The sequence below is a fragment of the Crinia signifera genome, chromosome 7 (assembly GCF_055691185.1).
Source record: "Crinia signifera chromosome 7, ASM5569118v1, whole genome shotgun sequence".
NCBI lineage: Eukaryota > Metazoa > Chordata > Amphibia > Anura > Myobatrachidae > Crinia > Crinia signifera.
The window spans coordinates 125,021,934-125,042,572 of NC_139223.1; the positions used below are offsets into that span (position 1 = coordinate 125,021,934).

Consider the following 20,639-nt stretch of genomic DNA (forward strand, 5'->3'; position numbering starts at 1 on the left):
CACCCGGCTCCCTGACGAACATGCAATTGCTGATGATAAAGTCAGATTCGAATGCATGCTCGAACAACAGGGGTGAATGTTAAAGGCCTGTGGGAGCGTGCCTCGTCATAGTGGGTATACACTAAACTATGCTGAATAATATCGTTATCGTGCATATACCTGTAGTTAGCAAAAAACACAAAGTGTGTACACAGCTTCAATTACCAAGATGTAATATTGTATCAAGTGCATCTGTTTAGATGAATAAGACAAGTGGTAGTACTACTGACTTTCTATTGGTTAGTGCATAAACTACATTGTACAGGGGCGGGTAGTGCTATAGAAGGCACCATGATCTCATCACTTGGGGATTCCCCCCCCCCCCCCCCCCGAAAGGTAAGCAAGCCTCCCAAGACCTCAGACCACTGCACACAACCCTCGTCCAAGCTCCATCCCCATGGGTCTGTCATTAAGGCCCTGCCCCCTGCTTCACAATGCTGTTCATCTCCGGCCACTATGAAGTGGTTGCACATATACACATTTATTGCCACCCCTATTTAGCAACCTGGTCCACAGTCCAGGGTCTTCTGGCCCAGCATAATGGCCGTAGAATTGTGGGGTCCTGGACATCTGTTAAGGCTGCCCTGTTCAAGACAACTCATTCACCGGTTAAAAGAGTCACCCATATACAAAGCAGAATGTCCAGGAACTTCATCCATTGCCTGGTAAAACCAACACCAATGGGTACAAACCATTAATTATTTATAACCATTGCCCATTTCGGCTCCAGAGTGCAAAACATAATGACTGCTGGCATAGCAGAGAGCAGGGCTGGTGTAAGGCTTCTCAGCACCCTAGGCAAAACTTCAACCTACTCCCCCCCACCCCCATTTTTTTTAGATCATGTGGTCCCGGTCCCCCTCCCCCCCCCCCCCCCCCCCCCCCCCCCGACGGGAAGGTGGCCAAGTCCCCTGCTTTTCCTGGAGGTCCTCTGCACCCTCCCCTTTGCCACCCACAACAGAGTACAAGGAGAAGGGGCAGCAATGTAGGAAGTACGACCCAAGGGAAAGTATAAAGGTGAGGTCTTAGAACGTCCACAGCCTCCGCCTGCATTAAATACTACAAGGATCCTCATAGACATCCTTGATTTTTGATTTGCAGACTTGGTGGCGCCCCCCAGATCCCGGCGCCCTAGGCAGATGCTTAAAGCTGCCTAATGGTAGAGCCGTCCCTGGCAGAAAGCATACTGTGTGTAATCATATGTATCATACTACACCACAGCAGAAGGAATCATGTATACATAAGTCCATCATTTGCAATTTGGTAAAATGAAGCCTATGGCTAAATGGACTGCATGTGGTATAGTGTCTGTCCTCCAAGTGTAAGCACACTGACTACGCAGCCTGTTGGGACACTTGGAAGGCTCGCTTCTTCCTCACTATTTTTGTTGAACTGGTAGAAGTTATTTTGCTGCTGCATCTTTCTTCCCTGCAGGCAGTAATAAGATTATTGCTACATTTTGCATAAATCCTCAGCTTTACTGCTTAGACATGTTCCCCCCATGTTGTAATGAAGTAATTATGAATGCTCCGAGACAATGTGTGGGTTTAATATAGAAAAAGAATGTTTTCTTGTCTGCTGTGTAATTTACTGTTCCCCCGAGGAAGTGTTACAAGTTAGTCTTTGTAGCAGACGTGTGGTGCTCCTGTCTTGTGGTCTCCATCTTTTCTTTGTCCTACATGACAGCCTTGTGTTCAGTGGGAGGTAGTCATTATGGCTGCTCCTTACTGTCCCTAATACGTTTATTAAGTAGCTCTCAGCAGTCATTAATGACTTTTAAAAACACTAATTTGGGATAACTGGATTTCTGATTTGTGAACTTAGATATTAAAGTCTTAATTATAGGCTTCTAATCTAAACTGGGATAGAATTAAGCATATTATGATGTGAAATATCCTTAAAGGATTATATTGTTACACACATTACAAGACAAACATAACCCTTTACTTCAGTGTTATGTACCCCATTCTAATCTCATGGGAAATGTTAGTTTTACTTCTACCAGATGAGAAGTGTAAACAACCCCCCCCCCCTCCTCTTACTCCCCTTCCAGCACTATCACAAAAATATGGTATCACTAGGATTTATGCCCAGTTATATACCTGTAGTAGTGCAATGATACTCATATCCAGCAATTGTAGTTCTGAGTAATATGCTAGAAGCCATTTATTTGAATCAAGAGGGGACAGTTTAAACAATCTCTGCATCTGCTGCAGCTGGTGTATCTCTGTACGTTGCCATTTATTGAAAGTTGCTTAGCTCATGACATACTGAGGGGATAATACAGGTTATGGAAAAATTACATGTAAACCGCAATTTCACCATGTATCTGATTCAGATATAGCTTCATAGCGGTACTTTGCCACATGCACTGCATTAACCACCGGACCTTTATTAGGCCTCTTGTGGCATTTAATCTACCAATTTGTGGGAGTGTGCAGGAGGGCTGTAGTTCCATTTCCATAACAAAGTAACTCAAATGGTGCTTGAACAACATTACTAGGAAAACACTGTGGGCCTTATTCTGGTCGGTGCGGCCGGATCCGATTATGCGGCCAGGACCGTGCGTGCGAAACCCCGCCTTCCATACGGATCGCCAACTCCGTCCGTACGCGGTAAGAAGCTGGCCGATCGGACCGCACGTGTATTTTTCATGGAATACGCCTCCTCCATCTAAGGGAACCTCCCCCATCATTCGATGGTCGCAGACCATCGAATGCAGGACCGAGTGGTCCACCAGCTCCCGCAACCTCAGACCACACGGACATTTTTCCGTGCAAAAGCAGGGATCTGGGCGGGCAGCTGACATCCGGCGATGTCATATGTCCTCCCCCTACACGTGCGTCACGGCCGCATTACCATACGTACGCCCAGCGTTTGCATGGGAACGCCCATGAAACGCGGGGCGTATGCATATGGTAATGAGCACAAATAGCCCTTCACACCCCTCTCCACCCCCTGTTCGGAGTGTTCACATATCATGCGGGATTTGGCCGTACGCCACGCTCGCACATGCGCAGAGATGCCTCTGCACATGCGCAGACACAAAACATCGGCGGCCCGAACGCACGCGGATATATCCGCACCGACCAGAATAAGGGCCTGTATTACATGTTGTTAGAGAATTTTCCATACATATGTACATTCCATACATATACACAAATGTACAGTATATGGTTTGATGACAAGTGCCATGCTCATCAAACAAAGAGGACATCACTAATAGTCCATGGATTCACAAAGACAAACCTAATCAGCAAATAATTGCTGACTCATGAGGAGAACATGATTACTTGCAATACCATTGACTTTGCCTTCTAAAATGACTAGCTGAGGCCAAACTATGCCAGGAAAATGCATCTCACAACAACATTGAACTACTTCAGGAGTGGCCAAACTGGTCCTTGAGATCTACCAACAGTTCATGTTTTCCAGACAATGGGCCTTATTTTGGTTCATTCTTTCTGACAAAATCCTTCTTAGATGGGCAAAACCATGTGCACTGCAGGTGGGGCAGGTGTTACTTGTGCAGAGAGAATTAGATTTGGGTGGGGTTTTACTTCAAAGTGAGATCTATATTGCAGTGTAAAAATAAAGCAGTCAGTATTTTCCCTGAACAGAAACAAAATTACTCACCCAAATCTAATTCTCTCTGCACATGTTACATCTGCCCCCCCTGCAGTGCACATGGTTTTGTCCATCTAAGAAGGATTTTGTCAGAAAGAATGAACCAAAATAAGGCCCAATCTGTGGATCTGTAGAATATCTCAGCTAGGAATGAATGCAGAACGTGAGTCAGCAATGACTATCCCTGTGCACCAGCTAAGTGATCTGGAAAACGTGAACTGTTGGTAGATTTTGAGGACTGGTTTGACCACCCCTGGACTACTAGAACTCTTCATTGGTGGGAAAAACACTCCGAGTTATAAAGTCCTTAAAGTCAATGTCTGTTTTTTTGGTACTTGTGTACTAGACCGGCGCCCATTGCATCGCAGACCATAAGGCATGTGATGGTATGCGATGCGATGGCAGCCGATGTTATACAATTTTAAATTGTATACCATCGAATTGTATGGCATTGTATGCCATTGTATCGCATATACAATGGTATGCGATTTAAAATTGTATAAGCACCCTAATGGGGGCTTACAATGTTAAAAGCACCCCCACGCCACCCCCACTATGAATGTGAACCCGAAGCGTGGCGAGCGCAGCGGTACGCGTCCTACGACCTTTTCATAGCCCCACTATCCACGTCGGCATGGAATTGATTTTATATAGTGTAGTGAGCCACCGAGCCAGAAGCGTGGCGAGCGCAGCGAGCCCCGCGAGGGGACGTGGAATACATGTAAAGTAATATGCGTCCCCTCGCGGGGCTTGCTGTGCTCGCCACGCTTCGGGCTCGCCACACTATATAAAATCAACTCCACGCCGACGTGGATAGTGGGGGTATGAAAAGGTCGTAGGACGCATACTGCCGTCCCTCGCGGGCTCGCTGCACTCGCCACGCTTCAGGTTCACGTTAATAGTGGGGGTGGCGTGCATTTAACATGGTAAGCCCCATTAGGGTGCTTATACAATTAAACATCGTGTAGGGGGCTTATACAATTTTAAATCGCATCGCAGTAGTAGTAGTAGTAGTACGTTTATTTATAAGGCGCCGCAAAGTGTCCGCAGCGCCGTACATAGCAAACAAAAAACAAATGACAGGGTAACGTACAGGGTGTGTTGAAAAATACAGTATAAATAGGGATATAGCTGGTAGAAATAAAATCAGCATCAGTTCAGAAGTAGGTGTCAAAATTGTCGAGGAGACTGAAGATGAAGTAGAGGAAGGGAAGAACAGGACAGGAGGACAGGTGAGGTAAAGAGGTAGGGTGAGTATGTGAGGCAGGAGGACCCTACTCATAAGAGTTAACATACTAAAAATAGGTGGGTGGACGAACGAAAAACAACAGGATAAGTAGGAACGGAGGGGAACGGAGGCAGGATAGGAGGATCAAAAGAGGTTAGGAGGAGGGATAGGCTAGTCGAAAAAATTGGGTTTTGAGGGAGCGCTTGAAGGAGGTAAGGGAATCAGAAAGCCTGATGGGTGGCGGGAGGTTGTTCCAGTGCAGGGGGGCAGCGCGAGAGAAGTCTTGGACACGGGAGTGGGAGGAGGTGATTAGGTGAGAGGTCAGTCGGCGGTCAGCGATGGAGCGAAGAGGACGGGAGGGAGTGTGGATAGAGATCAGTGAAGAGAGGTAAGGAGTGGTGGAGGAGGAGAGAGCCTTGTAGGTGGTGGTGAGGAGTTTAAAGAGAACTCGGAAAGGAATGGGGAGCCAGTGAAGAGATAGACAGAGGGGGGAGGCGGAGGTAGAGCGGCGGGAGAGGAAGATGAGCCTAGCAGCAGCGTTAAGAATGGTTTGGAGAGGTGCGAGGCGGGTGAGAGGTAGCCCAGAGAGAAGGATGTTGCAGTAGTCAAGGCGGGAGATGACAAGAGAGTGAATGAGAATTTTGGTCGCGTCAGTGGAGAGGAATGGTCTGATGCGTGAGATGTTGCGTAGGTGAAAGCGGCAAGACTGTTAGAGAGCAGTGCATCGTGTGTATGGCATACGATGCAATGCGATTATATGTAGTGCGACCAAATATCGTGGGCGCCGTGCTAGTACACAAGTACCGTTTTTTTTATAACATGTTGACATGTTGAAGTAGATATGATTGATTCATGCTTCATCTGACCACAAATCTTTCCTCACTGCTAAGTAGTCCATTGTCTACACACCATATTGTACTGAATCTGCAAACAAGCACTGCCAGATGTGATGAACATTTTATGCATTGTGTTATGCTTTGTAGTTTTAGTCAACCCATTTTCATTTAAACTGTTGCCATAGGTTAAACTTTGCAGTCAGTTGATCAGTAGTTGGTTTCCTCCTCTGCCCATGACATCAAATGAATATATTTATATCTCTATCATGGACTAAACATTGGCCCTGATGGCTGCCTAGGCGCTGTGCAGCTCGGCGTGTATGTGTTCCCTGTGTGATAAACTGTACTGTCCCTGCTTATATTATCACCTACCTGGCTGCTGCAACGACCAGTGGCACCGCAGATGGCTGCCTAGGCGCTGTGCAGCTCGGCTGGTAGGTGTTCCCTATGTGATAAACTTTACTGTCCCTGCTCATATTGTTAACCACCTGGCTGCTGCAATGACCAATGGCTTTGCTGATGGCTGCCTAGTCGCTGCGCAGCTCGGCGGGCATGTGCCCCCTGCATGTAATGGGCCAGATTCTCTAAGCTTCAAAAGTGATAAAATGGAGAGTGATAAACAGCCAGCCAATCAGCTCCTACCTGCCATGTCACAGACTGTGTTTGAAAAATGTCAGGCAGGAGCTGATTGGCTGGTTGGTTATCACGCTCTATTTTATCACTTTTGAAGCTTAGAGAATCTGGCCCAATGTCTTAATGTAATGTATGTAATGTCCTCCCCCCCCCCCCTTCATCCCTTCTTGATGCTGCACTGTAATCTGCAAAAAATTCCTAGTGTGCGCAAGCACACATGGCCAATAAAGTTGATTCTATTCTATAGTGAAGATGATATTCCCTAAGAAATCTTTGCTGACATCTATACCATACTTGTCTACTCTCCTGAAACCCATGGGAGACCGTGCCAGATTAAGGTCTAAATGGAACTGGAGCTGAAAATTATCAAGGGCCTATTATGCGCAATAATAGGGGTTGTGCCCAGCACCTAATAATGTGGGAGGCATTCTGTTTGTCTGCTCATGGGTGTGTGTCTATTTGTGTAAATACTTTCAACTAATTATATATGCCTCGGAGATATATTACCCATTACATGTTAAGCCACACACAATAATGTCCATTACGTATTATGCCAAACACCATACTGCCTATTAAAAATTATGCTACATAAGTGCTGCTTACCTACATGCTCATTGCCAGGGGCTCCATGCTCATTGCCATGTGGGATTACATGCTCATTGCCAGGGGTTCCATGCTCATTGCCATGTGGGATTACATGCTCATTGCCAAGGGGGAATACATGCTCGCGGTAACTGGGGGACAGCCACCACCGGGCAGAAATGACTGGGCTGGGCAGAGAGCGGGAGGCTGCCTGGCTGTATTCAGAGCACTTCAAGTCCTGGCTATTTGAAATAATACCCCTTTCACGCCAGAAAATGCAGGGATTTACCTGGGAATATGGTCCCAGGATCATGCAGGGATGGCCCCTTTTACACCAGCCTAGTCCCTGCATTTTCTGGGGTGAGGGGGAGAGAAAACCACCCCCCTTTAAACAACCAGCTATATCTTCGGAACCAACTGACCCATTTACATGTGGGCTTCCAATGATATTGGTCTGGTGAAACTGGGCCGTTTGGTTCCAGGGAAATCTGTCCTCAAACAACATGAACAGCCATGAAATTACATTTCAGAAATCAAAAAATAGTTTTACCTACAATATCTCTAGAAACAATGAACCCATATGGGCCAGCCTGGTATCAGATTGAAGGCCCACCGATTTGGGTTCGACTGAGATCAACCTCGAGCTTCTGTGATGCCGTAGGGGGAACTGGCAGCCATTGGAGCCAGGTGGGGGTCGGAATTAGCGGGTCTTATGTAATCCTATGAATCCTATGGGGAAAACGTTCCAGCATTGCCTGGCCTTATCTCCGGTTCCCGGGGGGCTAGTGACGTGAGGCCAGGCTCGTTGGAAAGCTCTGGCCATCAGCTACAAAATGGCCCTATATCGGGAGTGAGCCTGGAGCTGTATCAGGCCCATTGTAAATCCGGCCCTGATGGGAGATAACACAATTTTTAAAGCAGTCTCATGCACCCCCAAAACAGTGGGCACCCCTCCCACATTCCTTTTACTTCCTAGTGAAGAATGGGGCCCTATAGACACGATTCTATGATAATCACATCATTTTAGCCCCACTATCTATTTAAATATACATGAATGGTGGCATTTTCCACAAGGGGCTTGGCTTAGTGACACAACTAGTATGGTCCCACCCCAATTTCTGCCTACCTGAACCACCTCTTCAAGAAAATTAATTTCAGAGGTAAGTATGCCTTATGCCTTTGCCAGAGGCATAGCTAGGTGACATAGTGCCCCGTGCAATGGTATGTTTCAGCAACCCTCCCTTTGTCATTTTACCTTCTTGGTACTTGTTTCCTAGCACGGCGCCCAATTTTTCATCTTATGGCATCTTATGCCATCGCATCGCATTGCATGCCATATAGTCGCATACGATGCATGGGATGCAATGCGATTTTTTATTGTGTAAGCACCCTAATGGGTGCTTACAATGTTAAAAGCAGCCCCAATACGATTTTTTATTGTATAAGCACCCTAATGGGTGCTTACAATGTAAAATGCACCCCCACGCTACCCCCACTATCAATGCGAACCCGAAGCGTGGCAAGCGCAGCGAGCCCCGCGAGGGGCGGCGGCACGCATCCTCCTCCCTTTTCATACCCCCACTATCCAAGTCGGCGTGGAGCTGATTTTAGATAGTGTGGCGAGCCACCGAGCCCGAAGCGTGGCGAGCGGATGCGTATTACTTACATGTATTTCATATCCGCTCGCCACTCTTCGGTCTCGGTGGCTACCTGCGCTCGCCACACTATATAAAATCAACTCCACGCCGACGTGGATAGTGGGGGTATGAAAAGGTTGGAGGACGCGTACCGCTGCGCTCGCCACACTTCGGGTTGGTGTTGATAGTGGGGGGGCATTTCACATTGTAAGGACCCATCTGGGTGGTTGTACAATAAAAATGCCATACAATTTTTTATTGTACAACATCGCGCAGCATCGCATCGCATACCATATTTAGTCTTATAGTATACAATGCAATGGGCGCCGTGCTAAGAAACAAGTACCACCTAATGTAATGCCCCTTACACAATATGCCACACACCATAATGCTCATTTTGCCACACACTTTTATGCCCATTACACATTATATCACAAACCGTAATGTTTATTGTATGCCACACACCGTAATGCCCATTACACCGCACATTGTGGGGGAAATTTACTAAGGAAAATACGTGTAATATAGGCGTATTCGTATTAGAAAATAAGCCTATTTTATTCGTATTCGTATTTTCAGCATTTACTATGCCAAAAATACATGCTTTCATATTCATATTAATGGCACATTCATATTCGTATTTACAAATACAAATGTATACGCCATTGTCAGAATATGAATAGGAATCACCAATGGTGAAGAATCCTCTTCTTAATTCAGTACGGAATTTCTTTTCCTCGAGCCTCAGAACATGCCGCATGTCCTAAGTATAGGCCTGTTAGTGAACAAATCATCTCCCAGTTCCATATGATTTCCAATCTTGTATTTGAACATGCTAATCATATCTCCTCTCAACCTCCATTTCTCCAGTGAAAGCATATTCAGCCTGGTTAACCTAACTTTGTATTCTAGTGATTTGAGACATTTTAGTAGCTTAGTCGCCCTTCTCTGTACCTGTTTCAATTAATTTATGTCCTTTTTAAGGTGCGGAGCACAGAACTGAACACAGTATTCCAGTGTTTCCCTCTGAACCAGCAAACGATATTCAGTGTACACTGTAAACAATATTGGTAAATTATATCATTTAGTGAAGTCACCAAGACCTGCTGAACATGTGGGTCATTAGCTTTATAGCCAAAGTCGACCTGCATCTTCAGCAGACGGGGGGGGGGGGGGGGGGGGGGGATTTACTAAGATGTGTATTCTACTTCACATGTCATGTTGCTATGGGCAAACAATCAGATCATGTCTACTATCTTCTAGAGGGTGCAAAATAAATAAGAAGTAGCTTCTGATTGGTTGCCCTTAGCAACATCACATTTGAAGTACAATACACATCTTAGTAAATTTCCCCCTGGGTCGTTAACAGTGTGCGGGAGCACACATCATTAACTATATTTAGTGTACACACTTGAATTTTTTTAGAATATATTTCTCAGAAGGTTCCTTTTGAGTGATATCTTCTATATGGGCAGTACGTATGGTGTGATGGTTAGCATTACTGCCTCACAGCTCTAACTGTGTGGAGATTGTATATTCTCCCCATACTTGCGTGGGTTTCCTCAGGGTACTCCGGTGTTACAATCCAAAAATATACTGGTAGGTTAATTGGCTCCCAACAAAATTTACCCTATGGGTGACATTCTATGGGATGAGATAATCTGACTTTGGTGAATTTTATCGCAAAAACGGCCGTTTTCGCACTTTTTCCCGAATTCGCATATTTAATGAGATGCGAAAATCGGCAAAAAGTGCGGTTTTGCCGCGAAATCGCACTTTTTAGAAGTGCGATTTTTAGTTTTCGCCAGAACTCGCATCCAGATGTTTTCACATTGAAAAGTATACAATTCGCATATTTAATGAGATGCGAATTTGAAAAATGTGTCTAAAAATCTCAAAAAAATCTACAGAGGCTGAGAGCGTGATTGGCCGATGCGTCTCCATGGAGACGCATAGCTCAGCCCTGATTGGCTGAGCTATGCGTCTCCATGGAGACGCATAAGCCAAAGACGCTCTCAGCCTCTGTAGCGCTGGGACAGCGCTACAGAGGCTGTTAGCGGCATCGGAGAGAGCCGGTTGTCCCCGCTGTCAGTGCGGGGGTAGCCGGCTCTGCAGCAGAAGGGAGACCAGCGCTGGATCCTGGATCGGTGAGTATGTGGGTGTAAAAGTGAGGTGTGTGTGTGTGCAATAAAGTTTTACTTCTCTGTGTGTGTGTTTTTTTAAACATTCTTTTTACAGGTAGACTACAAGTCCCAGCGGGCCCATTAATGCCCCGCATGCTGGGACTTGTGGTTCTCCAAGTCCCAGCATGCGGGGGAGGTCTGCTGGCACTTGTAGTTCTTCTGTATCAAGCAATGTTATTTATAGAAGATTTAACCCCATCAGGCCGGCGTCCACTGGCCACGGATGCCGGTGACAGCCCCGGGCTTCAGCCCTGGACGGGTGAAGCCTGGGGGGGGGGACCCCTTTATGGGGGGGTCCCCACTCCTCCAGGTACCCCGTCCAAGGCTGACCAACCACGGTGCTCATGTTTCGGCCGGGGGACCTTATATAAAAGTGTCCCCCGGCTGTGGCATGACACCGAGTGCTGTTGGAGCCCGGTGCTGGTTTCAAAATAAGGGGGACCCCCAGATTTTTTGTCCCCCGTATTTTTGGAACCAGGACCGGTCCAAGAGTCCGGGGCTGGTTTCAGAAATACGGGGGACCCCTATGCTTTTTGTCCCCCGTATTTTTGGAACCAGCCCTGGCTCAATGAGCCCGGGGCTGGTTATGCTCAGGAGGGGGGACCCCACGCCATTTTTTTTTTTTGATGAACAAAAAATCGCACATTTCCTTAAATTCGCACTTTTTCATGCCTAAAATTCGCACATTTTCATGCCTAAAATTCGCACATTATCGCACCTAATCGCACTTTTCATTCCAGAATTCGCACCTCATTAAATATGCGAATTCGCGGCAAAAATGCGATATTAAAAAAGTGCGATAATGGGCGATTTTGAAAGTGCGAAAAATTCTCATCCCATAGAATGTCACCCAATATGTCTGTGTCTGTGTGTGCGTGTGCATGTGGTAAGGAATATAGATTGTAAGCTCCACTGGGGCAGGGACTGATGTGAATGTTCAACTATACTCTGTAAAGCGCTGCGGAATCTGTATGCGCTATATAAGAAACTGTTAATAAATAATAAATAAATTCACGTGTAATGTGTACCTTCCTCCTAACATTGCATATTGTTAAATAGTAAAGTACACTAAAGGGCTAAAAGTCATAGGACAGCAGTATGTAAAGGTAATGGTAGGTGGCGCAAACATTCTGTAATATCATAGAAATGTCCATAGGTCCTCTGCACACTTGTGGAATCAGTTCCATGTTGAGTTGCTGCACTTTGCTAGACTACAGCCATGTGGTATTGTGGGAGTAAGGCAGGGGTGGGGAACCTTTTTCTTACAAGGGCCATTTTAAATGGATAAAATCCTTACGGGGGCCATATCAAAATTTGCAACTTTTAAAGTACCTTGATTCCCCTCGTCCCATGCTCCGGCCGCCGCTGATTAACTGCTGTCGGCATCCTGTCGTGTGAACTCGCTCCTGGCGGTCTGTACGGGAGACAAGGGAGTCTCGCAAGAGGTGCTGACACGAGACTCCCTTCCTTGTCTCCCGTACAGACTGTTGAGTGTGTGGACGGGCCACACAAACTGCCTACGGGGGCCATTTATGGCCCGTGGGCCAGAGGTTCCCCACCCCTGGAGTAAGGATACACTGCTGCAATACAATTTGGTTCATCATGAATCTGGAAGCATCCAATGAAGTTTGGCAATCTCTGGTAGCAGGAGCTACTGTAGCATACTGTAGTTGTCTGTTCAAATAAATGTTCTGTTGCAGCTTTGTGGAAGTAACGGCAAGTCTACATTAAGCAGTTAAAATTAATGAAAAAATATGTGATAATAGGTAAGCAATGAAAAAATGAAAACGCATGATAAATAAACGTTCTTTTTAGGAGATTCTTTTGGCCCTGTTTAATAAGAGGACTATACATCCGTACCATGTGATAGTCTGGCAGGGAGTTCTGGGTGTCACAAAATGTTACTGTCGTTTTTAAATAGCATAATGGTTCCGTAATGTAGGGAAACCATTTGCTTTCAACAACCGCTTCCTCCTCCTCCTCTTCCAACATAAGTAATAATTTAAGATATATTTAGCAGCTCATACTAAAGAGTTTGGCAAAGGTGGTATTTGATTTGGATGACAAAGAAAAGGTAAATTGTATAAAGGAAACATTTTTAGCTGGCAGGATAGATAGCAGTAATGAGCAGAAGGTCTAATTCAGCTTGGATCGCTAATCAGAGAATTTGCAATGGACTGTGAGCATAAAGCTGCCATCCAGACCGGAAGAAAAAACACCCGTTGTAAATTTGTGCATCAGTTCACGAAAACGGAACCATTGAACATTTTATTCCATCTGCGCCAGTCTAGGGTTTCCATTAATCTGCTTAAGACCAAGGCTGGAAGTGGTCATCAAAGACCCATCTGAAAAATGACAAAAACACCCAGAAAATGCCATGTTTCCACCCTTAAACACTGGCTTCCTGTCAATCAATCTGCAGCCTGAGACTTTTATGGGTACGAATACACCCCATAATCTATACATTTACAGTTTATACCAGTGGTTCCCAAACTGTGTGCCGTGGCTCCCTGGGGTGCCTCGGGACACATGCAGGGGTGCCCTGGGTTGGTGGTCCAGGACCAACTCAAATTATTAATGGTTAATTATTTTTGAGCAAAACCAGTGCTGGTGGCTGCCAATCATAAAATGTGTACAAACAGAAGCAAATCCTGCCCTTTACCACATAACTGACCATAGGAATCGTATATAAACCCAATCTAATTAATTTTGTTTTGGCATAGGGGTGCCGTGAAAAAAATCTGATACTCTAGGGTGCCGTGATTCAAAAAAGATTGGGAACCCCTGGTTTATACATTGCAGACTCTTCTCAGCTTTCCACAATTGTAGTCCCATTCAGTCACTGTATATAGCATGTTTCTGTTTCATTGGGGAATTTGATGGACATGAAAAGTGAGTCTCTAAAGTGAGCATGATGGTAATGGAATGTCCCTGACGCCTTCCTATATGTCTGATTTGTGAGTTATATCTTTGCCTAGGGGCACCTGCTGAAGGATCCCTGCAAGACTTCAAACCTTTCATAGATTCTTCAGTGCACAAAATAATATACTGCAGTGTATGGGGTGTGGTCAAATGCGATGAAACATCGTGAGGGAAAAACGGGATTTATCCAATTAGAACTCCAATAAAAACAAAATTGTGTGAAAACTCACCAGTTCAGAGAAACCTTTTCGCTGCTGCAACACTGAAAAGCAGGATTTTGCTTAGCTTGCCCAAGGCAGGTGACACAAATCCCCCAATAAGCTGGTGCTTGTACGAGCTTATCACGGCTAATAGCCACCAGTGAACCAATTACCTGCAATCAATGACCGGGGGTGATTGGATACCGGCGATGAGTTAGGTTTATGGATTTCGTTTCCAATTGGTTGATGTTGATCTCAAGATTATTTATTAAGGGGCGAACTACCTTATATATCAAAAGGTCACTAATATCCCTTTCACACCGCACAAATACCACAGGTCGATCCCGGGTTATTGCCGAGACGGCCTGGTTGGGCGCACCGTGTGAAAGGACCATGTTGAATATCCCAGGTCCAGCAACCCAGCAATCTGAGCCGGGAAATAAGCAGTGTTATTCCTGGGTCGGACCCGGGTTGTTAGGGAGTGTGAATGGGTAACCTGGGTCAAATGACCTGGGTCCCTTTCAATTCTATGGAAGAGGCAACAACATCACCTCAGTGCTGCTTCATCCCCCGCCCCCACCTGACGCACCACTGCTCTGACCCCTGGATGATGTCAGTGACTCGGCAATAAGCCGGGTCTCTGAGTGCCAAACAGCGCAAATAACTGGTGAGACCTGGCATTTGCGATGTGAAAGGGGTATACAGGTAATATATGCTGGCCATGGCTAGTAATAGTAGCCTATTTAAGGATTTGCCCTTGTTCTGTGTTTTGCCATGATGTCGCTATAATCTGGACCACTCATGCTTGACACAGGTTTTGGGGCTGGCTTAATTCAAGCCTGTATTACACCTGGTTTTAATCAGCCACAGAGCAGCCACCTATAATTATTATAATATGACAAGCAAGGCAGTCCTGCAATATGTTATTACCATCTCAGGAACTGTCCCTGGAAATGATTCACAGTTGGAATCTCTGGCTGGAGGTCACCTTAGCTTGTTCTGATTTATTAGATGACTGTGGAAAAGCATAGGCAAATGCAGGGGGGGGGGTTCTGGTTGCCCGGAAACCCTCTCCTCTTGTCAACTGTCTCAAATTATGACAATAGTAATAGTATATGATATGATTACTAGAGCTGTCGCCCCATCATGCAGTATACGGGACAGAGTAGAACTGCTGCATATGACCAGTGGTAGTAGCTTCTTCTACCAAGGAGACCAGAGAGTAGCTACCAGGAAGAAGAGACAGAAACCTTACCATAAGGTGGGAGAGTTTATGTGCTTAGAAAGTGCAATACTGGTTCTACAGTATTATGTGTGTGTATTTATTATGGAATGATTAACCTTTTCCTGACCTGACCACTTATTTATATTATTTAAATGTTTATTCAGCCAATACTATAGACCATTTATAGTGTTAGCTATTATTACTGTATTCCACAGGTTCTCAAAGTCGGTGCTCAGGACCCCACACAGTGTATGTTTTGCATGTCTCCTCACAGTATCAAGTGAAATATTTAGCTCCACCTGTGGATCTTTTAAAATGTGTCAGTCAGTCTTTAATGAATCTGTCGGGTGACCTGGATAACGTGAAGTGTGTGTGGTCTGAGTTTAAGAACCACTGCTGTATTCCATACAGGATCCAGTGTATATTAAAAAAAAAATTACATTAATGTCCAGGGTCGCTACTGATTTCTTCTACCACTCTACCAGACTCCCACACTTGTTCCGATGTTCTGTAGAGTGGGTGATTGGGGACTATATTTGGTCCATTTCTAGAAATCCTGCATTTGCCACTGAAGAGGAGGGTACAGTATGCAAGATACATGTAAACCTAAGAATTGGTACTCATACATGTCTTTGAGTGAGGGGATACCCATGTATGTGTATGTGTGTAGGAATGTGGGTAATACAATGTAAGGCATTAGTACACAGAGTTGTATGCTAATGCAACTGCGCAATTGGTAGGCTACGGACAGGGCTGCCAAGAGGTATGCTGGGCCCCGGTAAAATTTTGGGGGCGTGGCCTAATAGCAGGGTGTGTGGCCACCTACCGGGATTAGGCCTTTCCCCCAAAATGTTTAGGGTGGGTAAAAAAAACAATCTAAAGTCGAGGGGGGATTGTTGGTATTGTCCCCCACCCAGCAGCAGCAGCACACACCCTGCATACATGATCCCATCTAATATCAAGGTTAAGCCCCAAAAACGGACATGACAAGCCTGCATTTATGTCGCCCGTTCTTGGTACCTTCAACAAATGGTCTATCCTGTCAATCACTCAACAATAATAGCCGCACTGCGATTGCGATCGGAAAGTCACCTTTACACTCCACAGGTTGTGATCTCCCACTCCCTAAACCAGTGATACCCCACTATGGGCCTGATTTAGAATTGCATGCAATACTGACACTTTGGTAATAAATGCACATTTCTACTTGTACAGCGTTGTCTGCAACACTTCCCATCAACAGCAGGGGGGGTTAAGTTTAGGCACGAGGGGGAGGATTAGGCTAATGGAGGAGAGGTTAGGGTTAGAGTTTAGCCAGCTGGAAATGCAGAAGTCATCCTGACATCACCGCTGGACCAGAAACATACTATGGGGATTAATATAGGGGGATTACTAAGGGGGCTGCTGTAGGGGACATCCAAGGGGGCACTTTGTTTAAAGTGTATAATTCCACGGGTGCCGCCATGTGTGCTCTATAATTCCAGGTGTACCACCATGTGTGAGGTATAATTCCAGGGGTGCTGCCCAGTGTCAGAATTACTATGGGGAAATACTAAGGGGGATTACCAAAGGTGATTACTATAGGGGCATACTATGGAGAATTATGGGGATTACTGTTGGGGACTAGTAAGAGGGCTGCTGTGAGGCACTACTAATACCCCTTTCACATCAGATCCGGTTTATTGCTGAGTTAAATAACCTGCTATTTCAACCCAGGGAAAAAGAAGGGTTATGTACGGGTCAGACCTGGGTTATCGCATACCTCCCAACCTTCTATGCTGCTGCAGCAACACTCACAAGCTTAAATGGCAGTGGATCAGTCAGTCCAAGATATTAAACACAGCATGCAGCCCAATGCATTTCGGGCCCATGTGCCCTTTGTCAGGGATCCCTGGACGGACTGATCTACTGCCATTTAAGCTTGTGAGTGGGAATAGGGAAAGACTGCAGACTCCCTATTCAGAGGCGTAACTATAGTACCGCAGCCCCTGCGGCCACGGGGGGGGGCGCTGTGCATGTCTGGGCGCCGGGGGGCTATGGTGCTATAGTTAGCCCCCTCCCGTCCGCCCATCTGCCGCCAGCCAATCCGCTGCCCGCAGCCTTACCTGACTTCACTGGTGGTCATTCTTCTGCTAGTGAGACGGACCACAATAAAATCTCCGCCCCATATAGCAGACAGTTCTCTGAAACTCTCTGCTGTATGGGGGCGGACATTTTGTATTGGTCCGTCTCACTACTAGAAGAATGAAGCCAGCAAGGGAGCCAGGACGGGACCAGCAAGACAGGTAAGGCTGCGGGCGGGGGGTGCGGCGGGGGGCGCCCCCCATTAATGGCTGAGGGGCGCCCAATTAATAGTTACGCCACTGTGCCTATTTTATGTACCCTCCCTCCTGACACTCACCTCCGCTGCTTGGTAGGACCTCTTTTCATTTTGTTATATGTTGAAGAAAATTATTTGAAGATACCTGACAATGAGGCCTGTGAGTGTCAAAAATAAGGAATAGTCATTGGCTCCCTATTATCTTCACCATTCCTTTCACACTAACCACCATTGCTTGGTAGGATATCATCGATGCCTTTCAATTTGTGTGATTAATTTTTTAAAGTGTCTATAAGTTTTTTTTTTATAAATTACTTGTGTGGAAGAACACAGTGTGCCACAAGTTTTTAAGAAATTTCCCTTTCTGACTATTTAACTACAGTCTGAGTATCTTTTATCCAAAATGCTTGGGACCAGAAGAATTTTGGATAACAGATTATTCCTTATTTCAGAATATATTTATATTTTAATGATGTATCTTGAGGTATCTTGCATTTATGTTCTACATACACTTAAAACACATGAAATACACATAAATATATTTTATTTGTGCATAAAACAAGGTTCTAAAACATGAAACAAAGTTTGTGTACTATATCAGGTACTGAATTTGAATGCTAAACAATTATTTACTTGAACATATTTAGTGCCAGTTGCATATGATGTCCCAGTAGTGCCAGTTACAGATGTCCCCAGTAGTGCCAGTTACAGATGTTCCTAGTAGTGCCAGTTACATATCATGTCCCCAGTAGTGCCAGTTACAGATATTACCAGTAGTGCCAGTTACAGATGTCCCCAGTAGTGCCAGTTGCAGATGTCCCCAGTAGTGCCAGTTGCAGATGTACCCAGCAGTGCCAGTTGCAGATGTCCCCAGTAGTGCTTTTAGGAAGAAAAATGTTGGTACCTGTTTCCTAGCACGGCGCCCACGATTTTCATCTTATGCCATAATTTCGATCGCATGTGACCAGAATGCATGCAATGTGATGCGATCAGACCCGATTTTTTAATTGTACAGGCACCCTGATGGGTGATTACTATGTTAAATGCACCCCCATTGTTAACACCACCCCCACTATGAACGCCAACCCGAAGCGTGGCGAGCACAACGAGCCCTCGAGGGGCGGTGGTACGCGTCCTCCAAACTTTTTATACCCCCACTATCCACGTCGCCGTGGAGTTGATTTTATATAGTGTGGCGAGCACAGCGAGCCACCGAGCCCGAATCGTGGAGAGCGCACACGGATTACTTCACATGTATTCCGCGTCCCCTTGCCACGCTTCGGGCTCGGTGGCTCGCTGCGCTCGCCATACTATATAAAATCGACTCCACACTGACGTGGATAGTGGGGGTATGAAAAGGTCGGAGGACGCGTACCGCCGCCCCTCGCGGGCTCGCAGCGCTCGCCACGCTTCGGGTTGCCATTGATAGTGGGGGTGGCGTTAACAATGGGGGTGCATTTAACATAGTAATCACCCATCAGGGTGCCTGTACAATTAAAAATCGCATCGCATTGCATGCCATTGTACTGGCATGCGATGCGACGAGATATTAAAATTGTACAGTGCGTGTCTTAGGACCCGAAAATCGGGTCCCATCGCATAGCTTAATTAGTGGTATGCGATGGCATACGATGGGCGCCGTGCTAGGAAACAAGTACCAAAAATGTTTTTCTTCACTTCCTGGAATGTATGGTTTTCGGAATAATGTGGATAACGGATATTTGAATAAGGGATACTCAACCTGTATTGGGTACTGAGAATACTCTAGCACTGCACTGCACTGTTTGGAGCGCAATAATTTGTCACAATACCCCCTTTTGCATATGCTATATGTTGTTTATTTTATCCCCTTATGGCTCTTATGGTGCATTATAAGATAACAATAATACCCCAGAAATAAATGTATGATATTAAAAAATGCATCTGTTCTGTGGGCCTACATTGTTGCAGCTTTGTAAATAGTTTTTTACCAGTTGGAAGGCCACAAAACCTGTGGACTCAGAGCCACTTATAATTTTATTCTATGTGAATGTTCTTGAGATGGTCTAAAAGGAATCCATACGAAATCCCGGCGTTCAAAATCCCGATGCCGGAATCCTGACATACGAAATCCCGACAAGTGGGGGACGTGGATCGTATACATAGATATATGTAGATATACGGTTCTTGTTTAGTTTCACGGCGGCAGCATGGCCGCCCGCTACTTCCGGGATTGGTGCTCGGCAAACTTTCTAAAATAAAGTCCATGCCAACATGAATAGTTCATACCCCCACTATCCACATGGAGTTGATTTTAGATAGCGTGGGCAAGCGAAGCGAGCCCCGCAAGGGGACACACGACTGAGACGCTGCCACCGTGAAACTAAACAAGTACCGATATACTGTACGTGAGTATGTACAGTAGCTCTGGAGTTTTGCATACAGTGTCTACAGTACAGCTTATACAGTGTTACCCATACTTGCCTCATTTTGAAAACTAGTTTCAGGGAGATTATAGTTGGTAGAATTTTGCACAGCGCCCCATTGAGGGGGTGTGCCTTGCTTCTCCCAAAGGGCGTGGCTAGTTCCATATATGGAGAGATTGTGAATGTGGCACCTAGAAGGGTGGGTGTGTACTGCTACATCTGAGAGGAAGCTTTTAAAATGACTTAGATCCAAATGTAGATGAGCCCCAAAGCAGTTAGTAAGAGATACTATACTTGGTATAGTGCTGGGAAATGGTGCTGATGATTTAATTTAAATGTATCTATCTCTCATTACTTTTTCCCCAAAGGATGTAAAAATGTAATTTGGGCTAGGTGAAAACAGGGAGATTGCTAGACTAATGAGGAAGATTGCTGTTATTTCAGGGAGTGTTACCTGCATTAGAAAATACAATAGAAGGAAATCTGCAGAATGGGATCGGGGGTGTAAACGTGGGGATGAAGTTTACCTGCCTGCTGGGCTTCGAACACTTGCAGCCCATCGAGCAGGTCTGAATTAGGCCCCATGTGTGTGTGCGTGTGTATATATATATATGTGTATATATACATATATAAATATATATATATATATATATATATAAATGATAAATAATTGTTAATATCCTGCTTACCTCAATCTTCACAAACGTTCATATTTGCATTGGGAACGATGTGACAGATGCTTTTGTGTTCTCAGGATGGACACTTGTTTATTAAGAAATGAAATAAGTCTATCATTGACTTA

The 20,639-nt window shown here is 45.4% G+C and overlaps 1 protein-coding gene across 2 annotated transcripts in view; it reads left to right on the forward strand.

The window, feature by feature from the left end:
• WNT6 (Wnt family member 6) overlaps positions 1-20,639 on the forward strand; it is a 124,187-nt gene that overhangs the window by 90,866 nt on the left and 12,682 nt on the right. The window lies entirely within an intron of this gene.